General features: G+C 42.1%; 2 non-coding genes across 2 annotated transcripts; both read right to left on the minus strand.

Annotated features, from left to right (window-relative positions):
• Positions 1–10,746: 10,746 nt before the first annotated feature.
• On the minus strand, positions 10,747–10,817 carry trnag-gcc (transfer RNA glycine (anticodon GCC)). The gene has a single exon. It is a non-coding gene; the product is annotated as a tRNA-Gly (tRNA).
• Positions 10,818–11,373: 556 nt separating this feature from the next.
• trnad-guc (transfer RNA aspartic acid (anticodon GUC)) lies at positions 11,374–11,445 on the minus strand. Its single transcript has one exon. It is a non-coding gene; the product is annotated as a tRNA-Asp (tRNA).
• Between the last annotated feature and the right edge of the window lie 6,911 nt (positions 11,446–18,356).

Below are 18,356 nucleotides of genomic sequence, written 5' to 3' on the forward strand. Positions count from 1 at the left end.
ATGTTTACATGTCTCCATGGTGATGTGAAGTGCTTTGATGACAAGAGTTTCATTCACAGTGTGTCTTTGAACTTCTGTTACATACTGAGAGGAGACAGGCAACAAACACAGAGAAAATATAAAGTCTGCAAAGTCAACATGAACGTGTACACAGATCTCTGTGAGCAGGGGCTGCTCTGCGATGCTGTCATCAGAGTGGAGGCTCATGACTTTCCCATCCACAAAGTCATCTTGGCAAAGTACACTTACTTCAGGTGAACTGATTATCTCAATTTTAAATGAATGTGTTAGTAACCTTTACATAGGGAGACAAAAACAAGGATTTGTTCATGTTTCCCACCAAACAGTTAGAACTGATGAAGCTGCTTGGATGAGCAGCGAAACGTCTTCAAGAAAACTCTACAAGTCCAGATGCCTTGCTTCAATCTTCTCTACGTAAGATTAAAAGCTAAACACTGCTCACTGCTTTGCTGTCACTCAGGGGGCCTGTTCTGTCTGCCACTGGGATATGATGAGTTGAACTTCAGAGTTTGAATGGATTTCATTTGTCATGTGTTTATGATCATTTTATGAATCAGTTCAAATAAAGGAGACTCACTGAAGTCACAGTTTAGTGTTTTAATACTTATACACACTTATTTTGAAGCTGCTATCAACTTGATGAGTCTTCCTGTTGAAGCACGAGGCAGGACGTGTGTCAGAACATCCATGAACTGAGTAGATTAAGAGGAAAAGCTGATGTGTCACAGCTGCTGGTTGTGTTCTTTCAGTGTCTCCATCTTGATGAAATGAGGCTGTTTTACTTCCTCCAAGTAGAGTGGACCTGGCTCACAGAGTGCTGCTGCTGTTTCTGTCTCTCTGTGAGCAGCATGTTAAACAGCAGGCTCTGAATAGTGACGTCATGATATCACAGTCACATCAGTCTCTCTCCCAATCTGAGAGAGAGCTGTCATCAACAGCAGGAAGTGCAGGAAGCTCATGGTGTGCAGGCCTCTGATGTGTGGAGGCTGTCGGCTTGTAGCAGCCAACAAGAAGGGAGTTTGTAAAAGTTCTCTGTAACTTTAAATGTGAGGATTCAGAAAGAACTTAGATCAGATATGTGCAGCACTTGTGCAACAGATACTCCAACAGTGACAGCTCTTCTGAAGAAAGCCTGAGGAGCTGAGACCTGGATGAGACACTGATACAGCTTTGCTCTGCTGACAGGAAGGATGAAGGATGAAGGCTGACCACACACACACACACACACACACACACACACACACACACACACACACACACACAAGGGTTTTTATGGTTTAGATGGACAATTTCTCGAAACAGGCCTGAAGGTGGTTTAGATGGGCTACCCTTTCCATGGTCCTAGAGCTATGGGAGTTGGCTTAGGTTACTCTAAAAAAGTTGAAAAAAATTTGGGTCACTTCAGAGTTCAGATACACGCAACAGAACTCTATACACATGACCCTGCTCCAACTGTGGTTTGAGCAGACATTTCACTTTTTGATAAAACTGTGGTTTATGAGAACAAGAAAATGCATTATCTGGACTATGACGTCACTTTTAAATTAACATGGATTAACATAAATACACACCTGACAACACAGGATTAAATGGACAGGTTGTTTAATTAGTTTGGTTGCCTAGCAACCAAACTTATTGTTATTCTACGTGCTATTGCACAAATCCAAAACTAAAAATAATAAACATATAAACAAAAAGAGGTGCATAAAAATGAATGCACTTACATGTTCCTTGTTGCTAATATATTTTAACAGGAACATTCTACAAAATAAATATGGGAGGTTTCAATATAAAGATAACTTAACTAACACAACCGTGTGCTCTTCTTTGCACAGAATTTAAATTAAATTTGATTATAAGTGCATTTACATTAATCAAATGTAAAAAAAAGCATGTCACACATGCATACAAAACAAACTTTTTAACTCTAATAACTTTATATTAAATCTGTTACTACAACGTAGTTACCAGTGTTAATTTTGGCAGCAATTTCTGATTTAGTTTATTTTAGTCTTGTGACTAAAATGTCATTTCATTTTAGTCACATTTTAGTCATCAACATTTTTTAACTTTTAGTCTAGTTTTAGTCGACTAAATATCAAAGAATTTTTTGTCGACTAAAATTCTATGATATATATTTTTTATGAAATAATTAAGGTTTGAAGTTCAATAAAACAGGCACAGCTTTAACATTATTTGAAACAAACACCTCTTTATTTAATTGCTATTATCTTTTCACAAAAGAACAGTGAACAGTGAGCTGCTCTCCCTGAATACACTGTTCAGTCATGACCTTCTTCATGAATACTCCATAACTACAGCAAAACACTTCAGTGACAACTTAGAAACAGGTCGCATGCTGTAAAACCATCAGCAGCGGTGTCTTCATTTATAGATTTTGTCACGTGTATGAACGGAAGTTAAGATGACTCGTCTGCTTCTCGTCGCTTCAGGTTTGTTGTGTTTTTACCGCTGATAGTCGCTCCACACGGTTTGCAAACCGTCTTGTTTGTCTTGACATCAAACGTGTCCGTGTGTCTGTTCTTCTCCTGTGTTGTGTTACCATGCATGAGTACGCCTTCTTCCAGCATCGCGGGGTAACGTCCTTACGGAGAGAGATCACTTCTGATTGGCTCTCTGCCGCCGTCTCCTGATTCATTCCTCCCTTCCACAAACAAAATTTGCTCTGATTGGATCTCGTCTCCATCAATAATTTCGTCTCGTTTTTATTCGTTGACGAAAGTGTCAGTACATTTTGTCTTTGTTTTTGGCACTGTGCATTTTATTTAGTTATCGTCTCATTTTTATCAGCAAAAAAGGTCGTTAACGAAAACTATGACGAAAATGATTCGTCAACAAAATTAACACTGGTAGTTACTCTCCCATATTAGTAACTGATTGCTTTTAGAAACTTAGTTTCTATGTGCAAATCTGTGGATTTACATACATTACATTACATTTCCTTCTGTGACTGTCTTTTTGCAGTTACTCCTCGGTTTCTAACAAAGTCCCTGATATTTTGCACTGTTCTCTGTGCTAAAACAGACCCTTCAGCCATCTTGCAGTGAGTGCATTCAGTTTTGGTTGCCAGTTGTCCTTTAGATATGTGATCTTTAAAATGTCGCATTACTGCGTTGACCTCAGCCTTGGACCATGGTTTCTTTGGTGCTCTTCTTACTTCATTATCTGGACAAGCATCTTGTAGAAAAACAGAAGACACAGACAAACAAGTGTGTTAATACATTTACCTATTGCCACAGATTCCTGTTTACTTATTCCTAGGATTAAATCATCAGATGATTGTTGTTGATGTTGTTGTTGTTGTTGTTGTTGTTGCAGCTGTTGTTGTTGCAGCTGTTGATGATCCACCAAGTGGATCATCAACAGCTGAGTCCACTTGGTTCACCAGAAGTGCACATGGGAACCTGCACAGAAAACAAAGAGACACACATAACAGACATACACACACAACAAACGAGTACCAGCACGTAACAATCAGTTAAATTCTGCTTCATGTTCATGTTGAAGATCTGTTGGATTTTCCTTCTTTCTTCTTGAGTTCATGACATGTTTTGTACCTCCAGTCTGTCAGGTTGTCTGATCACACAGGAGGGCTGTGCTTCTCTGGCCTCGGCTCTGACCTCCAACCCCTCCTATCTGAGAGAGCTGGACCTGAGCTACAATCATCCAGGAGACTCAGGAGTGAAGCTGCTGTCTGCTTTACTCAACAGTCCAGATTGTAGTCTGAAGACTCTCAGGTACACAGAGACCACAGAGCATGAGTCCTCCTCAGTCTGTCAGTTTAGCTCATATATCCACAGCTGTTGATGGATGGACTGAAACTGCAGAGAAGAAATAATCACTGATCCCTGATGTTCATCTTCCTCCATCATTAAGTGTCCATCATGTTAACTTCACTTTTCTTTATACACGTTCTTCATGTCAAAATACATACAGACTGATTTTCAGTCACACTTAGTGCAGATCAAATACTAAATGATGCCCTACTTATTAATGTCCTCAGCTGTAAGAACCACTGAATTATTTCCACAAACAAATGTTCCTGAAACAATCCATATGTGAAGCTTCAGAGGAGACAACAACACAATGGTAGAAGGAGGAGTTCCTTCAGTCAGAGACAGAGAGCAGGGAGACACTACAATATTATCACTGTAAAAACTACACACAGACATGAGTGAATGTATTTATTTGAAGTGTGTCAGAAACTCTTCCATCCATGACACATGTGAACCAGGCTTGTGTTTGCATATAGAGTGAAAGGAACAAACAGCCAGAGACAGTGTGGCTTGTTTGCTGCTTTGGATAAATGCACAATGCTGAGATCAAACCTACACTGTTGCTGCATGAAGAGGATTTTACAGTAAAGCACTGACAGAGAGCAATATTTCACAGAATGGAGGACATGAATAAACACAGAGCAGATCAGGAGAGACTCTTCTGGAGTCGACACAGATGAGTTTCAGTCTGTTTGTGTGTCTCTGACAAACTGAGGAACTCTGCTTCATGTTGATCAGCAGTTTGGACTCATGTTGGTTAGAAAATCATTCTGACTGTGTTTCTTCCTGCAGGGTGGAGCATGGTGGAGAGCAGAGGTTAAAACCTGGGCTGAGGAAGTGTAAGTTTGACTCAGTCTTTCCTCATGTTATTGTGCATGAGTCAGTGTTCTATCAGTCCATCAGAGCTGTTGTAGCGCAGCCTCGGCGGTTGGATTTCTTTGGTGTTTACTGGAGTTTATTACTCCCCAGCAGGAGTTTTAGGTTCCAGCTTTGTCATTGGTTTTCCTTTTTTCTCTTGTTAGGGAGCTTTAGTGTGTTGTAGTGTCTCTGTGTTTGTTTGGGCACTGCTCAGCTCTGAGTTCATGAACTGCAGCCTAACACTGAAACCAGCCTGTGTAGCTGCCGATCTGAGAGTGGGGACGAGTGGGGAGGTGCAGACATGCTGTGTGTGGGTTTCCCCTCAGCCTGGGACATAACAGAGACAACCAAAGCAGACAAAAGACAAAATCCAATAAGAGACCACAAAGGGTTGAAAAGGTCCAAACACAGGAAGAAACAGCTCCACAGTCCAAAAGCAGGCAGGACTCAGACACAAAGAATCTCATCCAAAGGGTCAGACTGGACTGATGGACTGAAGAGTGAAGACACTGAGACACTGAGCTGTGAGCAGCATTATTAGGGTTAGGGTTAGGGCGAGAAACGCCACTGTTTAAGAAAACGAGTTACCACCAAAATAAGTTTCACACGGGGTCTCTGTTTAAAGTTTGTAATCAATTAGTAACAAAACACGTTATCCGCCATGTTTTCCTGCACCGCTTCTTCCCTTTTTTCCCAATCTGCTGCAAACGCCCTGATTTTCAGCACAATGCAGCATTTCCATTCAACCAATCACGGGGCAGCTTTCCAACTGTCATGGCGGAGGGTTTATATGAAAACTAGAAGTTTCATATAAACCCTTTTTGGAAAGAAAACACTTTTTTTCTGGATTTATAGCGTTTTGGAAGCAATCTCTTCATTTGTTAGGCGGGACAGCAGAAACCAGTTAAACAAGCTTTTACTGACAGCTCTGAACAGACCACATTAACTTATCATTCATTTTAGTGCAGCCGCCACAACTTTCATTTCACAAACCATTTTTTAATCTTCATTTATTATATTTCCTTTTATGTTGCTTTGTGCTTTGGTTTCATTCTGTAACACTGGACTTATTTTTATGAAGGTTTGAACTCTGACAGTGTTTGAACAGGAGAGAAAGGAGTATAAAGTGTGTAGTGAGGGGTTCACAGCCTTAAAGCATCTAGAATAACTGTAAAAAATAAAGCCCATCACTTCACGGATTTCACCTTTTGCGGGTTATTTTTGGAACGTAACCCCGCGATTAACGAGGGACCTCTGATGAGAAGGAAGAGACTGGGCTCTCAGCTGCAGTAAAGGGGGCAGGTCTGGCTCCAACACAGGTTTCAATGTGCAAGATGTCTTGCCCTCACATTCTTCTTCCATTTCCACTTGTCCTGAAACTTCGGCCTTCGCTGTCAACCTTCCTTTTCTTACTCACACTTGCCATTTTAGAAATGGGCAATAAAAAAACACAGATCACTGGCAAAACAGGGTGGTGAGAGTTTGACCATGTTTGCTGCCATCTTGTGGTGAAATGTTAAATATATATAAATAATAATCATTTTTAAAGGTGTGATTTCATCCTGTGGACAACAGTACTGGTGGCATATTATGACATTATTGATTTTATGACAGAGGCTTCGGCCCAGTGAACATATGAACTGGACTTTTGGTCTGTTCTACAGGAAGAACCCTCAATGATAATGCACCAACAATCCCAACCAAAGAAAGGAACATAAGGACAGAAGAACCAAACAGGAAAGAAAATAGAAATAACTATTGTATATATAACCTAGAAAATTTCACAAGAAATTTTGAGTGGGCCAATGCGCGCTCACCCACACTCTGCTGCCGGTCCGCCCCATTATATACCACCAAACCTCATTCCTGATCACCGGCAGATGTGAAAGATGCCACTGATGACATTTCATGCTTTTACAGTGTTTCTGATTGGTTTTATATAAGGTTTAATAGGCCCCAAGCTTCTCCATTCATTCTGGATGGAGGAATCCTAAAGATGTGGATGTGACTTTGGCTGCTATTTTATGAAGTTTGGTAAAAGACATGAACATGAGGACTCAGTATGATAAAGTCCAACTCCTTATGAGCAGTTTGCAGTTGAAATGAATATTCCGTGTAGAGGCATGCCAGACTGATAGGCTTCCAAAGTTAGCTGGGTTTTGTCAGGGATCTCACCAGTTTCCCATTATTTCCTATGAGGGGGGTTAGGTCATCTTAAGTGGCTTGCCTGTCAAAACAAAAAGTGGCACAGACATGGGGACTCAATATGTCAGAGGTCTAATGTTTATCTACATTTTACATTTTGAATGAAGGTTCTGTGTGAAAGCATGCCCAAACGCCATGCCTTCAAAGTTTGACAGTGATTTGATGCCTGTGGGGAGGGTCCATCGCAGTTTTTCTGGATTTTTTCAAACACCGATTATCCGATCGCTACCAAACCTCAGAGGGTAGTAGTCCTGACCGAGCCGGTCGATTTGATGTATAATTTGTAGGGGTGGCTAGCGCTAGTTAGCTGTGTAATGAATTAGAGGCTTTTATTTTGAAAATCAGTGTGTGTCTGTGTAAGTGTGTGTGTGTGTGTGTGGGGGGGGGGGGTTGGGGACACTCCCTAATGCATGTTAAAACATGTTTAAGTGTTTTATTTTGAAAATCTACACGTCAGCATATCCTGTTATTGTGCAGGGTCTTTTATTTTGAAAATCCATGTTTGTGTGTCTGTGTGTTGTCAGGTGTGTATAGTGTGTGTCTGCATATTTCTGGGTGGCTTGTGTGTAGTTTACCAGGCCTAGTAAGGTCTGTAATGATTTGGAGGCTTTTATTTTGAAAATCAGTGTGTGTGTGTGTGTGTGTGTGTGTGTGTTTGTGTGTCTGTGTGTGTGTGTGTGTGTCTGTGAGTGTAGTTGTGTATGTTCCTGTATGGAGCTTTTGGATGATGCTCTTTATCCAATGATACAGTTGATGCTGCTGTTACGGTTACCATGGAAACAGCTCCCTCAGTTTTCGGCTTCCTGGTTTTGTGACTTTTGCCTTTTTCTCTCTCTCTCCCCATTCACCGTCTATGTCGTTCGCCCACTGGTTTTTTGCGATTTACGTGAAAAAACCGTACGTCGGAACGGAAAGAAAAGTCACAGCACAGGTGTCCCGGTACAGCCGGACGTCCTGTAACAGTTTCAGGTCGCTCACATTAAAGCTGTGGGACTAGTTCCGCTGAAAATGTGTCCAGAAGAAGGAGAATAATACAGAAGCGGAATAAGTATTTACAATAGTAACAGTGGAACAATATCAGGATAGATCAGGAGGTCTGAGTCTGGTCTTTCAGTCCAGATCCTCCTCCAGACTCTGATGAAGGAGCTTTTGGATGATGCTCTTTATCCAATGATACAGTTGATGCTGCTGTTCTTCTCATGTTCTAAATGTGTCGTCTGTCTTTACTCACATTGCTGCAAATATCCAGTTTGTGTTTGAACACAAAGCTGATAGTTGTGTGTTTGTTCATTCAAACATTAGTGACAAAAAGTCTGATGATAAACTTTGTATGAATGAACAACACATCAGTCAGTAAAGACAGAATGAAGCCATCAGATGTGTCAGATGATAAACTGCAGCTGTGTCTTTTTCTCTCCATCAGATTTCTGTCAACTTGAAGTCGACACAAACTCAGTGCACACAAAGCTCAAACTGTCTGACAACAACAGGAAGGTGACACATGTGGAGGAGGAGGAGGAGGAGCAGCCATATCCTGATCATCCAGACAGATTTGAGGTGTGGCCTCAGCTGCTGTGTAGAAATGTTCTGACTGGTCGCTGTTACTGGGAGGTCGAGTGGAGAGGATGGGTTAATATATCAGTGAGTTACAGAAGAATCAGAAGGAAAGGACACAGTGCTGACTGCAGGTTTGGAAGAAACAATCAGTCCTGGAGTCTGATCTGCTCTGATCATGGTTACTCTGTCGGTCACAATAACAGAGGAACATCCATCTCCTCCTCCTCTGGCTCTGACAGAGTAGCAGTGTATGTGGACTGTCCTGCTGGCACTCTGTCCTTCTACAGAGTCTCCTCTGACACACTGATCCACCTCCACACCTTCAGCACCACATTCACTCAGCCTCTACATGCTGGGTTTGGGTTCTGGTTGTTTCCTGGTTCCTCAGTGAGTCTGTGCTGTGTGTAGAAGCAGAGTGTGTGGAAGTGACAGCAGCTTCAACTTTGTGCTTTAAATGTTGATGATGTTTCACTTTCATTTGAATCACTGACTGTGATTTCAGGTCAGAACATGTTTTTGTCTTAGAAGCAGTGAAATGAAGAATGTGAAGCTGAATTTATGATCATGAACTTTGACATGTCCTCACAAATGAAACCCTTACATTAAGAAATGCATGATTCCATGTTGTTATGGCTCTGATATTAAAATGTAGTATTATAATAGGAGTTAATGGACCTAAGTGGAAAACACCATTTAAAACTGCTGCAATACAAACACTAATAACTCCAACTATTCTGATCAATCTTATTTTGATAAGATTGATTTAAACATGTGGTAAAAGCATAAATTATTAGTAAAACACTGCTTCAAACTAAAGCTGTGGAATCCAAACCTGTTCAGGGACATTAGTGACAGATGTAGCCAGGTATAAAAAGACCATAAGACCATAAGTGTTATTGAAACACTGCTCACATGAACAGTAGTGAATGTTTGAGCACTTTAATGCCAAGTTCTCAGAAATGATATACTTAGATGTACTGAATGTTGTACAACTGAAAGTTAGATTTGAGATTTGAATAGAGATTAAGATTAATGTCAGAGTTACATGGAAAGACTTATGTTTCTGACATTTGATGTCCTGAATGATGCATCTGAGAATTAATGGTGTTGAATGTCATTTTCTGACCTGGTCTGTAGGTCAGGGTTTTTTTGAGGACGGATGTTGTCCAGGACCAACATCTGTGCTGAAGATAGTGGTAAAGATCTGTGGTAAAGATATGAACAAAGATTTCTGGTTAGGAATATAAAGCCACTGCATTGAAGTTCATGGCTCATGTTGTGTGTTTGTGTTTTTCAACCCTATAGGAGGGCAGCTTACATGTTCTGAAGACAGGAGCCCAGCGATGTGGGGGTTTCATCCAACTTAATTTGGTATATTGAAATGCAAAGGTTTATGTCCTGGAGGAATGTTATGCACCTTACTGTTTCTATTTCTGCTGCATTTATTGGATGGAAAATTCAATTTAATTGAGTTCATCCAATGAGTATAGGTTAAACAAATGAGTGTTATTTAATCACAATAAATATACAGCAACGCAGTGATTAATGTGACGGCACTAGTTCAAACGTTTGAGTTCAAAGAACAGATGACCTACCAGTGGATGTCATGGTCATGGTTTTCTGCAGAAAGTCTCGTTCGTTTTCTAACATGGCAACCTTCTCCTTTAGAGTTTTCTGTCAACAGGCTCTTGTTCTGACTTTTGCAACCCTCACCTCTCATTAAAGCTGGTTTCCAATGATGTGTGTCTGGGTGCGTACACACTGCCCATAGTTACTGACGGAGCCACTGCGTCACACCCCAGCTGATACATGACCGCACCAGGTGACTGCTGCTATGACCTATGTTGGTTGTCAGCATTCCTTCCATTCCATTACAGCAGCATGAAAACAAGGTCCTGAGCAGCAACAATAGATAAAGTAGAAATAAAGACTATGTACAGAGCAACCATAAGATATGCAGATATACAGATGAGAAATGTACAGAGATGTATTATGTCCTGTTATGATATCATGAAAAACTCTGAGTATTACACTGTAGGTGAGGATGTTATTGTCAACTATGCCTGTTGATATCAGACAAAAACTGAAAGAAAACTAGAAAGTGGTAAGTGCTCTTGTTTCAAATGTGATGTGCACTGTACCACTGAAGCTCGTCTGTGAAGTGTAGAGCCTCTGTGTGTATGTCACAGTGATGTTAACAGAAGTCAGGTAGGTCTGTTAACACATATAAAAACAACTTACTGAACAACAGCATAGATGTGAAGGTGAATATATGTCCCCTCACATGTTCCTCAGTTAAAAGGGTCATTGCATTGGCCGGGAATCGAACCCGGGCCTCCCGCGTGGCAGGCGAGAATTCTACCACTGAACCACCAATGCTGTGAAAAGCTGACATCTAGTGGTGCCATCGCAGGTTGCAGCCTCCTCATTCCAAAATCAATCCCTCCTCCACATAAAGTCAAAAGTTATAAATTCACTTCATTACATGAGCGGTTGTGTGTAATGACGCGGCTCACCAGCAGAGGGCGTGTGACGGAGCAACAAGCAGGAAACTACAGGGGAGAAGAGACACAAGCATCCACAGATCAGAACAGACACTCAGCTCTTCTCTCTGAGACCATGATGATACCGTCACATATCATCACTGCACATGTTTTTGGCTGCACGTCTGGAAATGAGAGGAGACAGAACATTATCATACATGTTGCATAAGTAAAGTCACATGACATGCACCACTGTAAACAAAGGAAACCACATATTTTTAAGACACTTAGAGCACAGAGCCCAAGAAATAATATAATCTAAAGCTCACAAGACACAAGACGAACAGAACAGAACAGAACAAATACTTTATTTATCCCAAACTGGGAAATGTTTTCTATTGCAGCAGCAATGTACAGGGTCAGTATCATCCTATCTGGTGGTAAAAGTCTTTCTCCCCGTCGGGGAATCGAACCCCGGTCTTCCGCGTGACAGGCGGAGATACTATCCACTATACTAACGAGGAATGCTGACAACCACCATCTGTCATAGCAGCAGCCACCTGGTGCGGTCATGTGTCAGCTGGGGTGTGACGGAGTGGCTACGTCAGTAACTGTGGGCAGACTGCAGGTGTGTGTGCACCCAGACACACACAGGTCCCAGCTGAGAGCAGCCGGACCTTCCTGTCCTCCTGTCCATCGCTGTCCAAGGTGAACCGACACCACCAGACCACAGGGCCATTATTTATTTAGCAGGAAAGAAGAAGATGCTCTGCAGCATTCAGGTGTGTTAACACAGTGCAGAGAGAGGAAGACATGAACAATGGTGTCAGAGCAGCAGCTGTTGCTGCATCAACCTGGAAAGCAAACTGTTTATATATATGCACAAACTGTACGTTCATAAGTCACATGACATGCACACTGTAAATAAAAAGGAAAGCACATATTTTTAAGACTCTTAGAACACAGAGCTGAAGGATGGATGTAAGACAGCAGTTTGTTGATATCTGACTTTTCTGCCAACAACAGTGAACATGGTCTGGACCAGGGTCCCTTTAGCCACCAGGCTCTCGATGGCCTCCACATCGTATCCTCCGGCAGCCAGAGCCTTCTGGAGGGCGGCTGCAGACACGCCGCTCCGCTCCTTGGAAGCGGCCACAGCTTTCACGATGAGCTCACTGACGCTGGGGCCGGACTTGTTCGGCTTGGAGACCTTCTTCTTCTGCGCTTCGGCCGGAGCGGCGGCTGGAGCTGGAGCTTCTTGTGCCATGTTCAGTTCGTAGCTGCAACACAAGCACAGTCAGAGTGTAGTTATGATCAGCTGAGAGCGGGAGGCGGTCCTTGAACACACCATGAGAACCGCGGAGACTCAATCCAAGGCAGCTCCTCTGCAGGCTGAATGTTCCGCTCGTGTTTTCTGTGTGTGGATGAAAGAGTCCAGATGAGTGTGGGAGCAGCGCTGCAGGCCGACAGTGAAGGAGCTGCTAGCGGACTGTGTCTCTTCATGTTCAGCTCATGTGGAGCTCTGATGATCTCTGCACTTTGCTGCTGGAGAGAGTCCGCGCGCTGCGCAGCGGCTTCTCCCTCTTCTTCCTCTCAGAGATGAAGTCAGACTATCAGAGCTCCATCAGAAGCTGTTTTCCAGCTGAGCCGCATGTTGCTTCAGAGACTCAGAGGACAACCCGACATCTGCTGACGTCACTTCGTCCCAGAGTCCGGCTGTTGCAGCAGCATCAGACCCTGATGATGGTGCAGACAGACTTCTATCAGAGCTGCTCGCTGCTTCTCTCGCTGAGCAGGTTGAATAAAGTCCATCACTGTTCTGTTTGTGTCACAGCTGTTATCATGTAAACAGACACAGACAGAGCTGCTGTAAAAATCAGCTTCATGTTTCCATTGTGAGGGCGCCCCCTGCTGGAGACACACTGCATCAGAAACATCACTGACTGCAGCTTTATGCTCTTCATAAAGAAGGTGTTCCACAGCAGGTTATTGATCACATCCAGGTTTGATTGGTTAAAACAGACATGGCTGATGTAGCAAATATCTGACTGAGCTCTGTTTATTAATGAGGTCAAATGTGTTCAGCAGTGAACTTCAGCAGAGAGAAAGACATGGATGTATATTGTATGTATGTGATGTGTTTCTGTGTTCACTCAGCTGCTGAAAGGCTCCGTGTGCTTTGTTGTGTCACGTGTCCTGGTTTGAAGGCGTGGCTTCTGTGGACTTACTTTCGTTTTGAGCTCCTGTCAGACAGACTGCAGCAGAACCAGCAGCTCCACACACGAAGGTGGAAACTTCTGGAAGTCAGGACTGATTCAGCAGGTGAGTCTGTCGATATCTGATCAATCATCAGTGTGATCAGCTCATTGATCTTTGCTGCCTGTAACTGATGGATCTTTATTGTAGTAAGTCCCTGAAACGCGGAACCAACAACAAGCGTCTCTGTTGATCGTTCTCTCTGTAAAGTTCAGCAGCTTCATTTGCTCTGAAACTCAGATCGACTCGTTCAATACAGCATCTTTGATCAAAGCTAAAGTTTTTGGTTCATGTCAGCAAACTGGACAGAAAGCTGCACGCTGCAGGAGACAGAAAGGACAGAGCAGCCGGACTGATGGGGGCCAGAGTCCGAGGATGAAGCCAACTGCTGCCTCACGTCGCTCTGCTTCCCTCTGGTGGTCATATGTTGAAATTGCAATAATTCATCACTGATACAGGGTCTGGTATTGCAACACAAACATGTTTAAATGTGACTAAATATCCTGTAGGTGTGAATTTGAGTGTGAATGGTTGTTTGTCATATAATTAGTGCTCTGTGCTCCCCCACACATCATAAGCTGTGATTTATTTGCATGCTTTAAAGAAGAATTTAGTAGTTTCAGAGTTTGTGGAGCCTGAGAGTTTGATGTTATATTTGATCTTATCTGTCTTGTTAGTGTTTATTTCCCATTGAAGCTGCGTGAAACCCACTGTTTGCTATCAGACATCATTCAAATCAGACTATAGAAGACAGAGGGGGACACTTCCAGCGATGCTGCAGGCAGAGTGAGAGTTTGGTGCACATCACATGAGCTCAGAGCAAATGTGTGGATGTGTTCAGTGGCCCTTTGGCATTTGGGCAAACCTTAAACTGAAGATTTCTTCAGCATGGTTACCGAGCAAGACCAACGAGCAAGTCTCCATTTCTAACTGTTCAACACAGTTTCTCAGCTTCACTGGGCTAGGGAGCAAAATACAGACATTTATCAGACACAGCAGCCTCAGAAATCCTCCAACCAAAAGCCTACCAGCATGACAGACTGCAGCACTTGTAAGCATTTCCCTTTCACAAAGTGTTTTGTAGACATGAAGTTACAAGTATCTGTACTACAGACATCTGGCGAAACAGCTTTAAGGCTCACTTTTTGGCATGATCACTTTTTGGCACAACACTGGCAAAGGTTCACAAAACTACATCTGAACAAGCCACAAGACTTGAAACAATGTCCTATACACAGGTCAGACCAAGCTATGTCTGCTAAGAACCAATCAGATATACAAGCATGATTTTATTTTGATCTGCAGAAACACATGACTTTGAATTAGATAAGCATATACAGTTCAACAATCTCTCCTCAGTGGTTTTGGATATGGGGTTTTTGGGGTCTGGCTGCTCAAATTTAATTAAAAAATAATTCTAGCTGTAAAGTATTTTATATGGAAGTCTATCAGGACAGAAACTATTTTGGACCAGCTACCAAGTGGCCATGTAAGGAACTGCAGATTTGCTGTATTATGTTGTTACCTGGTAAAGACTACAGTGTTTATTGATTTTTGTTTGTTTGTTTTTAGCTTTACATAGATACTTTCTACCACTGACAGTTTAACATGACCATGGGACTGAATTTTGGTCATTTGAGGGACGGCAGTTCTTGATTAGCCTGAGAACCATTTGCATGAATAATTATCTATAGACATGAATTTTTGTTTATTTCTGCTGTTGACATTTGAACATAAACACCTGTGGGATTTAATTTTGGTGCCACCCCCAAGTGGCCACAGGATCAACTGCAGTTTTAGGCACTGTCACAGCGTGTGTAGGAAAATGGATCCTAGTGTATGTGTTTCCTTATAAGACACTTATAACAGCGTGTTTTGTGATTTAATCAGTATACATGCTTTCCTATACATTATTGATGGCAGATACATATTGATATGCTACAGTTTTGCCTAGCAGACTTCACTCCCATTCAAATTTTAAAACTCTAACGATGGGCCGTCAACTAGTCCTGCACAGGGCCCAGACACACTTTCTGGGAGATCTTAGTCATGGTAGCTCCTGCAAGATCCACCCACAGAGGTCCTGAACACATAAAACTCAGATTCCAACCAGAGCAGTAGCAGAACTGAAGAAGCCACTCGGGGGAGTGGGAAACATCTTCAAAAACAGTCCTGGAGTCCAGCTGCCTCCATTGAAACTCTTGGAAATGACTCTGACCTGATGAATGAGAGCATCCACAGATATACTTCTGTGATTGATAGATATGCACTCAGAAACCTGACAGTGCCAGAAAAGCTATTTTGTGATAACTGCACGGACACTTATATTAATGATATCTAGAATAAACACCAAGCATTCAAATGGAGCGACGTATCACACATGCCACAAAGATTCAATGTAGAGTTTGTTATTTGAGGTGCTTGCAGTCTGTCCTCAGTTCATTTTGTGCTCTCTGTAATTATTTTGTTCTTTTTAATACAGTGTGATAGTATCACTCAGCTGCCTCTGCACACAATAGGTTCAAATAATACAAGAGGGGGTACATTTTAATGGGGACCTGACACAGTAAGACAAACAGTCAATAATGGAGAATATATTTTTTCAATGAATAAATTAAATTCATACAAATTAAAAATCTATTTTGTAATCATATATTCATAGCTCATTTAGATTCAATTCAGAATTCTGACTTTAAATTCTGACAATTTAGACAATTTCTTTCCCCAAAATCCTTAATCTAAACTCAGATTTCTGATTTTTGAGATTTATCCTGCTCCTGCAAAGTCTGAGGGAGAAATCCAATAAATATGCTGTTTAAAGTTCAACAAATGAGGCACATAAATAGGACTCCTGCTCTACTGAATCACCTCCATCTCTACCACTTCTTCAGCCTGTCTCCTCTGACTGGATGCAGAAAAGAGGAGATAACTGATTTGTGGATTCCTGGCGTTGAAGAAAGGATTGATACACGAGGGAATTCTGATTATCAGAGGCAGCACCATGGAGTTGGTCACGCTGCAGAGGGCTTCTCTCTTCAGCGTCATGGTAAAGATGATATGAAATATGATTGATGACAGCTGGAGCAACAACAGTGAGAGGTAGAGTCCTATGGTGCATCTGGCTCGGTGGTTGCTGGACTTCAACATTGTGTTCACGCTGAGTGCAGCCCGATACACACACACATAGCAGTAGCAGATGGCCAGCATGCAAAGACACATTATTACAGACAGGGGTCCAAACAGCAGCAGGTCCTCCTTTGTGGCGAGTGGGAGGCGGCCTCACACACGAGACCACTGGTTGCTGCTGGGAGTCAAACTTCATCTGGCTGAGCACCAAGCCAGACCATAAGCGCTCATGGTCCCGCTCAGCAGCCAAGTCTCACTGATGCTCATGTAGATGTTGTGAGCGTTGACCAATCTGAGGTAGTGAATGTGTAACGGGTACCGTAGCAACGGCACCGGGCTGCCAGATAAACTCCTGAAATTCAGGAAAGAAATGATGAGGCAGGGCGACAGCGTGTCAGTTCACAGTGCGTTCTCTGCAGTCATTTATTTGGACATTTCCTTCAGAAAATACTTATAACAATAACTCTTATTGTTCAGACTCATTATGTCCAATGTATGTGCAATATTGAATGTCCGTTCAACATGAATCAATCATAAATCAACATCAATACATTTCAGTCCATCCCAAAATAACATACATTTCCAAAAATGTCTTTTCTTACTCTTTATACTCAAAATGTATGGACTATTGTAATATTAAGCTATTCAAAATGTTTTTACAAACTTCTACTAACAGTCTTTAATATAAACTGTCCTTCGATGAGCATAACTCATTCACTGTAATCACCATACTGCAAAGACCCATCAAACCAAGGTTAACAACTCTTTACTTAACTCTGTCTTACTCATATTCAATCCTAAACATTTTATTCACAACTCATTTGGCGAAACAACTCATAACCAAGTGGGAGCAAACTTATACGGAGCTCACTTGCACACACTGCGCGGAGGGATATGTGTGTGCCAAGCTAACAAAGTATCTCAGGCTCAGCCTGCTCGTCACGGAGCACAGCAACTAATTAAACCCATGTTTCTACAGAGCTATTTGGCCAACATAACTCACTCAACTCTTAAACACATTTTCACATCGTGTTATCCTTATTCTGTGTCATTTTACACATCACTAACCTGAAATTCAGGAAAGAAATGATGAGGCAGGGCGACAGCGCGTCAGTTCACAGTGCGCTCTCTGCAGTAATGAGGAAAATCCACCTGTAGCGCAGAGAAACCCAGCCCTCGACGCTGCCCCCTGCTGTTCTGGAGTGGTTATTACAGACCCATTTTTTTAAAGGAAAACCCTTACAAAACACACACTTTACGTTTCTCAAGTATATACCTATTCCAAAAACAAACAATACATTACAAACGTGTTATTCCCAAAACACAAATGTGACACTTTTGTGGCCGTCACAAATGCCATGGCAGATAAAATCACAGTCATTTACTTTTTGTAGGACCGTGTAAGGGCCAGTGTAACAAGCCTGCAGAACTGACCCTGGATACATGCTTGTACATAAAGTCTGCACTATATGCTTGAAAGGGAGTGGAAGGAAGTAGAACAGATCTGACTCCACCCGTCTCCATCATTCATAGAACATAACCTGTAGCTGCTTCCTGTCATACTGTAAGCACATACATAACAACAGCACAGGATGAATCTATGCATAGAAACAGAGAATCACACAATATACTATAATCATCCATAATTTAATATAACTGATTATTAGTATTAACCCTTTGACTCCACATACAGACACACAGACTCTTCCTGGTGCTTCTCACCATCAGGACTTTAAAGTTGCCATAACCTCTCAGACTGTTAGACTTCTCTCTCAGAGTGAAGAGTTTCTGGATGGTACCAGGTAAGAAGTTATTATATGCTTTAAACAGGATCTGTGCTGTGCAGAATGTAGCAAGAAGGACCTAATACTGACCCCTGGTGGACAGCACAAGCAATGCTAAGACACCTAGAAGCAAACTGCCATCTGCACATATTGTACTCTATCAGTTAAACCACTTTGACCCAGTTCCAGGCAGATTTCTTTATTGTGCAGCTCATTTGAGATTTCTTCTGCTGCATCAGTTGTTGCCATTGAGGTTGATCTTTTCAGTC

The sequence above is a fragment of the Parambassis ranga genome, unplaced genomic scaffold (assembly GCF_900634625.1).
Source record: "Parambassis ranga unplaced genomic scaffold, fParRan2.1 scaffold_27_arrow_ctg1, whole genome shotgun sequence".
NCBI classification, from domain to species: Eukaryota; Metazoa; Chordata; class Actinopteri; family Ambassidae; genus Parambassis; species Parambassis ranga.